This window comes from Xenopus laevis, chromosome 1S (assembly GCF_017654675.1).
Source record: "Xenopus laevis strain J_2021 chromosome 1S, Xenopus_laevis_v10.1, whole genome shotgun sequence".
NCBI lineage: Eukaryota > Metazoa > Chordata > Amphibia > Anura > Pipidae > Xenopus > Xenopus laevis.
In genome coordinates, this window is record NC_054372.1 from 144660840 (window position 1) to 144669968 (window position 9129).

The following is a 9129-nucleotide window of genomic DNA, read 5'->3' on the forward strand; positions in this document are numbered from 1 at the left end:
TTGTATGTAGTGTAAGTAAAGTTTGTTTTGCTTAACTAACATGATAAAATAGGATTTGGAATTATTTCTTAGGGTGACAGGTCCCCTTTAAATATATATGGGAGTAGCTGCATGAGGCAACATTTTCTATTTGTAGTTTTGTGCTTTCTGTACTTTTGGTAGTGTAGAGGGTAGTGTAGAGGGGAACAATAATCAGCAAAGAAGCTGGCAGAGGTATGTTTTACCTAGTAATCCGTACATTTCCCAGATTTAGAGTAGGAACCATGTGCTAGTGTCATGAATTGGGTGGGTACCTGCAGGTTATAAGCGGATAAGCGAGAGTTTTTCGTGTAGGACTTGCAGGTTCAGTTATGGATGTGGGTCAGCAGGTAGTGTTGCTTCTATTCCTTTTTTTCAATTTTTTTTCTTTCCCCAAATTTGGTTGATGTATTTTGCAGCAATTGTATTTCTGGTCTGTGGCAACACTTCCCGTTTCATGATAGCCAGGGGGTAGGGTCAAGTTGAGTTGTCAGTTTGGATTAAGTAGTGGGTCCAAGCAGTTAATTGTGGCTTGCAAATCTTGGTGTGCTAGACTCTACCATGTGCAATAGAATCTGTGTTATAATATACTAGCAAGATATTTATACTTTTATTTAATTGAATCAGAGATTTCATTATTTGAATTTGAAATCTAATGGGCTAGGGCACATACTTTCACTGAAACATTTAGGGGGTTATTTATCAAAATCAGAAATTTTCTCACTATTTTCTGAAAAACCACAAATCCGCACGGACTTTTGCCCTTCTATTTATGAATAAATGTTCACGAAAATTTCTTGTGCAGCAAAAGACTCTATAAAATCGTGAAAAAAAAAGTTTTTTTGGATTTGTTGCTTAAAACAGTGACTTTTTCTGATTTGATGCCTGAAACGTGTGACTTTTTCGCATTTGACGACTGAAATGACGAAATCTTTGGATTATTGAATGAAAACCAGCGCAAATAAGGATATCTTCAAAATGTCAATGGGACATCTACCATTGACTTCTACATGAACTCGGCAGGTCTAAGTTGGAGTACTTTGGTCTTTTAACATCATCAGGCTTTAATAAATCTCTAAAAATGTGAGGTTTTTTCAATGTAAAATTTTGTTTTTCCCATTTTAAAGTCCGAAATTTGCCATAATTCCTTACATCCCTGATTAAGAAGCGGTAACTCGTGTACATTACCATGATACACCATTCCCTGGCAAAAAAATTGTGTTAAAGTAGGTTACCACGCACCTCTTGTTCAGGGAGCTGAGAAGTAGTCTTTAAAGACTCCAGTCTGATTAAAGGAGTCACAAGTGCAAATAGCTATATTTCTGCCATAACTTACCACAGCCCAAAAGATGCCTCCGGCATCCTAATAACTCTTGTAAATAAAATATAACGAATCCCTGTCCACATGGGTGGATTTTAATGAAGGCTTGGGGAGGCTAAGCCTTCCCAAACCAGCACAGTAAATGTCCTTAAAACGGGGGGGGGGGATTTGAAAGACTGATTCTAGCAATACCTTGCTATAGAACGCAGTAACTTTGTTTCACTTGCAGCTCCCGTAGTCTCACACAGGCTGAGAGATCAGCTGACTGATGACCAGGAGGGACCTGCACAGCTAAGAGCTGATCTCTCTGGAAGAAACGCTGTATGCTAAATGGAAGCTCAGGTTTAGCCATGTGCAGCATCTCCAGGAGTACAGTGAGATCCCAAGTAGTTATAAATATGTATTTATTCCACAAACCAGGTTGCCAGTTGCTCATATATATTTCTATTTATTTATTATATCACACATACATTCAGAGACTTAGGCAATGAGAAGGGAACAATTATTTGTGTATTGTGTATAACATGTATTTGTTGCTCCCTTTATCCCATGGTTAGAAATATATATTTAATCTGAGTCAGTTTGCTGCAGTTTTACCCCTTCCTGACTGACATGCCAAGATGTGCTTCTCACATGGAATCCTGGTGACAAAATTAGAGTACAGGGAGGAGGACAGTGGGGTGAAATAGAGCAGACTAGCCTCTGCATCTGTCTGTACCTGTTCCATTTAATCACATGACCTTACATTTTGGGGAAATACATTTTCTGAGGTGAAGACTTCCACTAAATTCACAAAATGTATTTCTGACATACTATGTTATACTTGATGTTTATTCTGCATTTATTTTGCTGTGTTTGTCAGGGATGTTATACACTACATGACACTATTTAATCTCTGCTCTTACTGGATTGTATATTGTATAAAAGTTGGTATACAAAACACACACACACACATGTATATAATTGTTCAAGAGGGTATTGAAGAATATTTATTGCAGCATCACTGTGCTTTTGTGGAAGCACAGTGATGTTGCAATAAATATTTGGTGAATTTAAAAAAATCAGTGTGCTGGTCCCTCTTGAACAATTATATACATTTACTTGGCCAAGCACCCGTAAAGTGAAAGTCAGAGACAGAGTGCGGGTACCTTCCGCATTAATATATATATACATATATATATATATATATATATATATATATATGGAGAGAATTCATGCAGGGATACGATTGACCATAGCTTTTGTTTAAAGGATGCCTATAATCTAAAAAATGTTTCACCAACTATAGCAACATTCCAGATGGGGCACACAATAATATTTGTTTTAAAGGAGAACTAAAGCTTAACTAAAGAAGTTGGGCAGAAATGTTGTACATTATGTTTTGGGGTTCTGTACCAGCCCAGGGGAACCACAGCCCTTTAGTGGAGAAGATCTGTGTCTCCAAAGATGCCCCAGTTCCCAGTCATCTTTGTTTATTCAGTGCACATGCTTTGGGCTTAGGAAAAGACACACAATATACTATATATATATATATATATATATATATATATATATATATATATATATATATATATATATATATATATATATATATTACAATATAAGGCTGATTAGTACGTAATTCGGATTACTGGTACATAGCAGCACAGAAACCAGCACAATTAGCATCATAATTTATTCATCAGCTTCATAATATCAGCTAAGAGACTTACCTATTTTCTGAGTTGAACTCCTAAGCTTAGCTTCCAAACAGCTGCTCAAAGCTCGCTGAGCATGTGCGTGTAAAAGACTCTCTTAACAAAATCCAAGATAGGGAGTTCCTGTTTCAACGTTGAAGTTTTAGAGATAGTGAACCTTTAGGCAAGTTCAATAAGTTCAGCATATAAAATATGGCATTTTTAGCCATATTTAGTGTTAGTGTTCAGTTCTCTTTTAAGAAAATTCCCCTATCAAGCACTGTGGCTTTTTCACTGGGAGGAACCTCCTGGTATGGAAGGCCTCATTGGGGCACACATATTTTCTTATTGAGTGAGGTAACTATAGTACTCTATAGGGGACTTTTCTTAAAAAATGCTATTGTTTCCCCCATCTGCACTGAAGGCACTGTTAGCCTGCACCTCCAGTAGGTGAAAAAATTTTTGGTGATAGGCGATCTTTAATTAGCCTTCCCAAACTCAAAAGTCACCCTCCGCCTATGCCTGTCCATTTCCAATTTTAGGATAAACGGTATCAAAGCCTTTCAGTTAAACATTCCATTTAGAGGACCCCCCACCTTCATCACTGAGATCTTGTCATAATCTTTTGTTTAAACATACCTAAGGGCAGTTGTTACACTGCACTTAGGTTAGGTTTTATATTGGTCTTTAAAAGGAAAAAAAAGGGCAATGCCGTCAGTGATAAAATGTTATATTTAGCATTCAACAACCCAATCCACAAAATGTGATGTTCAGTTAAAAACAAAACACGCCAGTGTTCGACCTGACGTAAACAAGTAAATATGCAATAGGTGAATTACTGAACTCATGTGGTATGGGCAATAAACTTACAACAAGTAACAGTTCACGTGAATTATCTTCACTCAATTATGAACCTTCATGTGATTTTATAAAATATTCACAACATTAAGCAAGCTGGGTGGTAAATCTATTATACTGACTAGAATTCCTCCTATGTGCTACATGTGTGAATATTTAGTGGGTTTTTCTACAACAATGTGGTTTGCCTGAAACTCATACTAAAAGATACCTCTTCTAGTGAAAGAAGCAGCCCACAGTTACTAGAGCTCACCCCTGAAAGGGACCAACATGCTGAACCATCAATAAAAGCCTTCCTACTGCATAGTCACAGTCCTGATATACTGCAGTTTATAATACACAAATAGATATCCATGCTGTACTTTGTTTACATGACTTATTCTATACAACACACACACAACCCGTGAAAAAAAGACTGTCAGCTTCCAGCAGTATGGAAACACTTTAGTCTCCAAGCTAGGATGCACCATAATTGTGTGAGGTGGCCTTGTTGTATTACACTAACAATAACTGTGACTTGGCATGACTGGGAAATGCAAATGTATAATGGCATTCAACGCCATAGTTACAGTTGCATTTTGTCAATGCAAAGATGACCTCTTAAGCTGTTTCTAACAACTGATATCACTGGATACTGGAGCTCTGTAGGGGAGAATACAAAGTTTGGAACACTGGGGGGTTTGTTTATCATGCTATGCAAAAAGTGGAGTGAAGCATTATTGGTGATATTGCTGATATCAACCAATCAGCAATTCTATTTTAACAGTTAGAAAACAAAAGCAAAGATCTGATTGGTTGTTATAAGCAACATCACCAGTAATGCTTCACTCATCAATTTGCACAGCATGATAAATAGACCCCTTGTAGTTTATTTTATTATCTTTTATGCAGCAGCATCTCAGTGAAAGTCAGGCTATCTCTTGAACTAAATAGTTTATGTGCCCTTCCAAATGAACTGTTAGCTTTTAAGCCACTGAAAAGTAAACCTCAAAGTAATTTAATTCATAAGTCATCACAGTGGGGGGATGCATCACAAATAATTTTCTTCTTAATAGTAACTTGGGGGCCCATTTACTTAGTTCGAGTGAAGGAATAGAATAAAAAAAACTTCGAATTTCGATTGTTTTTTTTTGGCTACTTCGACCATCGAATTGGCTACTTCGACCATTCGATAGTCGAAGTACTGTCTCTTTAAAAGAAACTTCGACCCCCTAGTTTGCTACCTAAAAACCTACCAAAGTCAATGTTAGCCTATGGGGAAGGTTCCCATAGGCTTTGGAACAATTTTTAGGTCGAAGAAAAATCGTTCAATCGATGGATTAAAATCCTTCGACCATGTATCACTTATCACTGGAAACCAAAGGGTTAAACGAGTCATTGCTGCCTGCACATACTGTAGTTGAGTGGAGCAGATCATGCTGTTTCTTTGCAGTGCTTTTAATACTTGTCTCTCCCTCTGTTAACAGCACACTTATATCCAGCTGACTAACTGCTAAATGAACTGATCTGAAAATAAGCATGCTTTCCTTTAAATTTTAACTGTCAGCTTCCATTACTTTGCTTACACTCGTGCATTTCATCCCAGCCATGTGAGAAGAATATGAAAAGCAGAACACTAGGCTTACTGTAGCTATTTTCAGATCAGATCAGACTTAATATATAAAATCCAGTGGCCTTTCAAAATAGCACTATTATATGTTTATTATTATTATTAATTTATTATATTATTATATATGATTATTATGATTGTACGCTTTGTATCTTGAATCTGGATAAATTAAATTACATTTGTTAAACATACAAAACAGATATAGAAACTGGAAAGTAGTAGAGAATTTACAGTAATGATAGATGCTAGGGGTGGCTATATATATATATATATATATATATATATATATATATATATAATATATGTATATAGTGCCAACATATTGTGTAGCACTGTAGAGAATTTACAGTAATGATAGATGCTAGGGGTGGCTATATATATATATATATGTATATAGTGCCAACATATTGTGTAGCACTGTATATATATGTATATATTGGTTATATTTCAATATTTAATGGGTGAATATTGCGAAGCTGTGAGTGGCAGCAAGGTTTCTGTACTCCCCAGCTGTAGTTACATGTTCATTGACAACCCATTGACTGATGTGGCCTGTTCTCTCAAAGTTCATTACCAAAAAGATTTAATTGATCACCTGAAACTGAATGGGAAGTCAATGGTCTCTCAAGGAGAATTTCTTCAATGGTAAACTACTATACTCTGCATGAGAACTCCTAATTCAAGTACTACAGCACCAATCTGGATGACCAGAAGATAATAAACTCAGGACTGGATTTAGGTGAGATATATCACATTGACGAAATAAACGTGCAGGGGATATCCCCGCTATACTAGCCTTCGGTGTTTGGCAAATTTTTGTGCAGATTTAGGTGAGATATAACCATCAGATTCAACAGAAATTTGGCCAGACATCATGTTTGGAGCACTTTCAATGTGGTACAGGACATTTAGGTTCAGTTGAAATGCATAATGTAGATAATGATATTCTAAGATTCAGTTGACATTATTTCCTATGCTTTGTGTTTTTTTGCTGTGCTGTTTTGAATTTAAGCAGTTATCTGGTTTTTAGGGTCCAAGTAATCCTAGATCTTTGGCAGACCAAAGATGGTGACATTTTCCACATTTATCAGGAACATGTTTTTATTGCATCACTGTCGTCTTAAAGGTGACTCTTTTTTCCACATTTTCTTCAGTTTTTCTACTACAAGGCTATATTTCTTCCTAAAAAAGGCAAAACAATAATAAAAATAAAAAGGTAAGCAAAACAAAGAAAAAAGATAAGCAAAAAAGAAAAAATTGAGGGAAAAATCAGAAAGAAAAAGGAAGAAGGTCTTTTTTTTATCAAAACATCAGTTTTATTTCATAATGTATCTTGGGTTATATATACTGGCAACTTTAATCAGCCATCTTCTTATGATTGTTGTGGGGGTAGTCTCTATGCCTAAAAGAGATTATACATATTAGAATTCAGTGAATTTTTAAAGTCAATCCCTCTGTTATTAAGAGACAGTCATACATACCCAAGGTCCTCAGAGGTAGTGTTGCCATGTAGAAGAGCTGAGCAAGTCACTATATAAAAAGTCTAGCTGTTCTGTAGGAAACAGGACAGATTCAATGAATCATTAAGGCCATGTGGAGTAATAGTATTCAAGCGAAAAATCCACTCTGCTTCCCTTCTCAATAATAATGTGTTTTTATCAATCCCTCCAATTGCATTTGTAATTTGATCTATACCCATAATACTTGCTCTGTATTTGCATGGGTTTGTGCTTCCCTCCCTTCTCCAGCTCAGCCCCCCCTGGGAATGAGGGCTGTTGACTTTGGCTGTCAGCTTCTTGCAGTCAGAGCCTTTGTACAATTCTCTTGTAGAGGAGAGCAAGCTCCCGCTCCCCTTCTAGCCTTGCTGACATTAGTAAACCAATCCGATCAGTAAGTGCAGGAGCCTCTAATCCCTTCCTGTTACCAGATATCCAAAAGGCTCAGCTGCCGCCTTGAAATATTAGGCACTTGTGTTTGGATTGGAAGCAATGCAGCAATCTGGGGAGGTGTGTAATGCAGTTCCACATAAGAACAGAAATGCTTAGAATTTACCACTATCGGTGTACACTGCACTAAACAATTTACTTATGACAAATAATTTACTAACGAGCAGCGTGTTAATATGTAAAATAGACGTACTTGCTGCTGTGTGTATTTACCGTCTGCTGATTCAGTTCTGGCACTTAATTGCATCCTAACCTGACATCTCTGCTCACATTTGTTCCTAATTGCCTTTTAAATTATGTTACTAACGTGACTTTGTTGTTACAGGGAACATGGATTGCCTTTAATGAGAAGACTGAATATTTTAGGCAAGGCCTATCGTAAAGTAATGGCTCTAATGCAGCATTGATGGAGCTGATAAATCAACAACTCTTACCATCTCCCGTTTCAAAAAATAATTTTTGTGGTCTATTGGTACAAAAAAGGACCTTCTGCTTTGCAGCATTAACATAATTGCTATTTTAGAGTATGTTTAGTCTGTATAGTAAAGAGAAACAGCCATTTATTAAACATGAAAAAAGTCATTAAATAGCTGTGGTTGTATTACAAACACAACTCTGATACTAGCAGTGACAGTTCAGCTGTTGATGGATATAATTTTTGCTGTGCATATCCTTTTTCCTGGCCCTCAGCTTGTACCTTTTGTAAATAGAATACAAAGTATCTTTCCTGAACTTAGGCATTTCTATATATACGTTTTACCTGTCACTTGCTTTACATGGTTAAAACTCCCAAATGGAGTTTTTATTGTACAGCACAGGGACTACAAGACAGAAGTTATAATGATAGAAGTTACAACATGAAGCTGGCCAAGGAAAATATGAAAGGTGATCATACATTGATTAACAAACTTGCTTGAATGTTGAAAATACACTTCTCATTGACTTCTGTCACATCTGGATATGCTTTAGGCGGTGATATCTTTATGTTTAAGATTTCTTTTTGCTATATCTTAAAATTTTGCATCTGAAAAACACAATCACATTTTTTCTCAATTTTTTATGTGGTTTTCAGAAAAGAAACCAAAAGCATTTTTTTTCTGGAACAATTTATTTTTTTTTGCAAACAATTATCTAAATTATTCCTTCATATAAGTTATACCCTCAGGGTCATTATTATAAATCACGCATCATCAAAACATTTAAGTAACACCAAACACAGTCACTGCCACAATAAAACAAGGTGTTAACTTTTATACATCATTATATATCACTTTTCAGTAGATTATGCCAGGATTGCTGCGTGGGTCTTTTTGGCTCAAATGATAATTATGTATTAATTAAAACAATGAATGGGCAAATTGTTTCCAAGTGCATGAAAAAAACTCTTACTGGTAAATTAACATCACAAATTTAAAATTTTCTTTTTGTTTTTTCACAATCAATTTATAAAATAAGATGTATAAGATAACAATTCTAATACTGACTAAACTATTGTAGTTCTATAAAAATGTAAATCTCTCTCGCAGGGAGCAGCTTATCTCATACAAATGATGTGAGTTTTATCTACTCCCTTTCTCTTCATAGCCAAGTTTTATGACTGAGCTTATAAACAGAGAAGCAAATGTCATAGCTTGATTAATATGGGAATGTGAAGTAGCAAAGAGGGAGAGATAAGAAAACCAAATAAACTCCAAACAATCA

At 35.9% G+C, this 9129-nt stretch overlaps 1 long non-coding RNA gene across 1 annotated transcript; it reads right to left on the reverse strand.

Annotated features, from left to right (window-relative positions):
• Positions 1–6812: 6812 nt before the first annotated feature.
• LOC121399489 lies at positions 6813–8411 on the reverse strand. The gene is made up of 3 exons (XR_005965072.1): positions 8324–8411; positions 6964–7034; positions 6813–6884 (listed from the first exon to the last, which is right to left on the reverse strand). It is a non-coding gene; the product is annotated as an uncharacterized LOC121399489 (long non-coding RNA).
• Between the last annotated feature and the right edge of the window lie 718 nt (positions 8412–9129).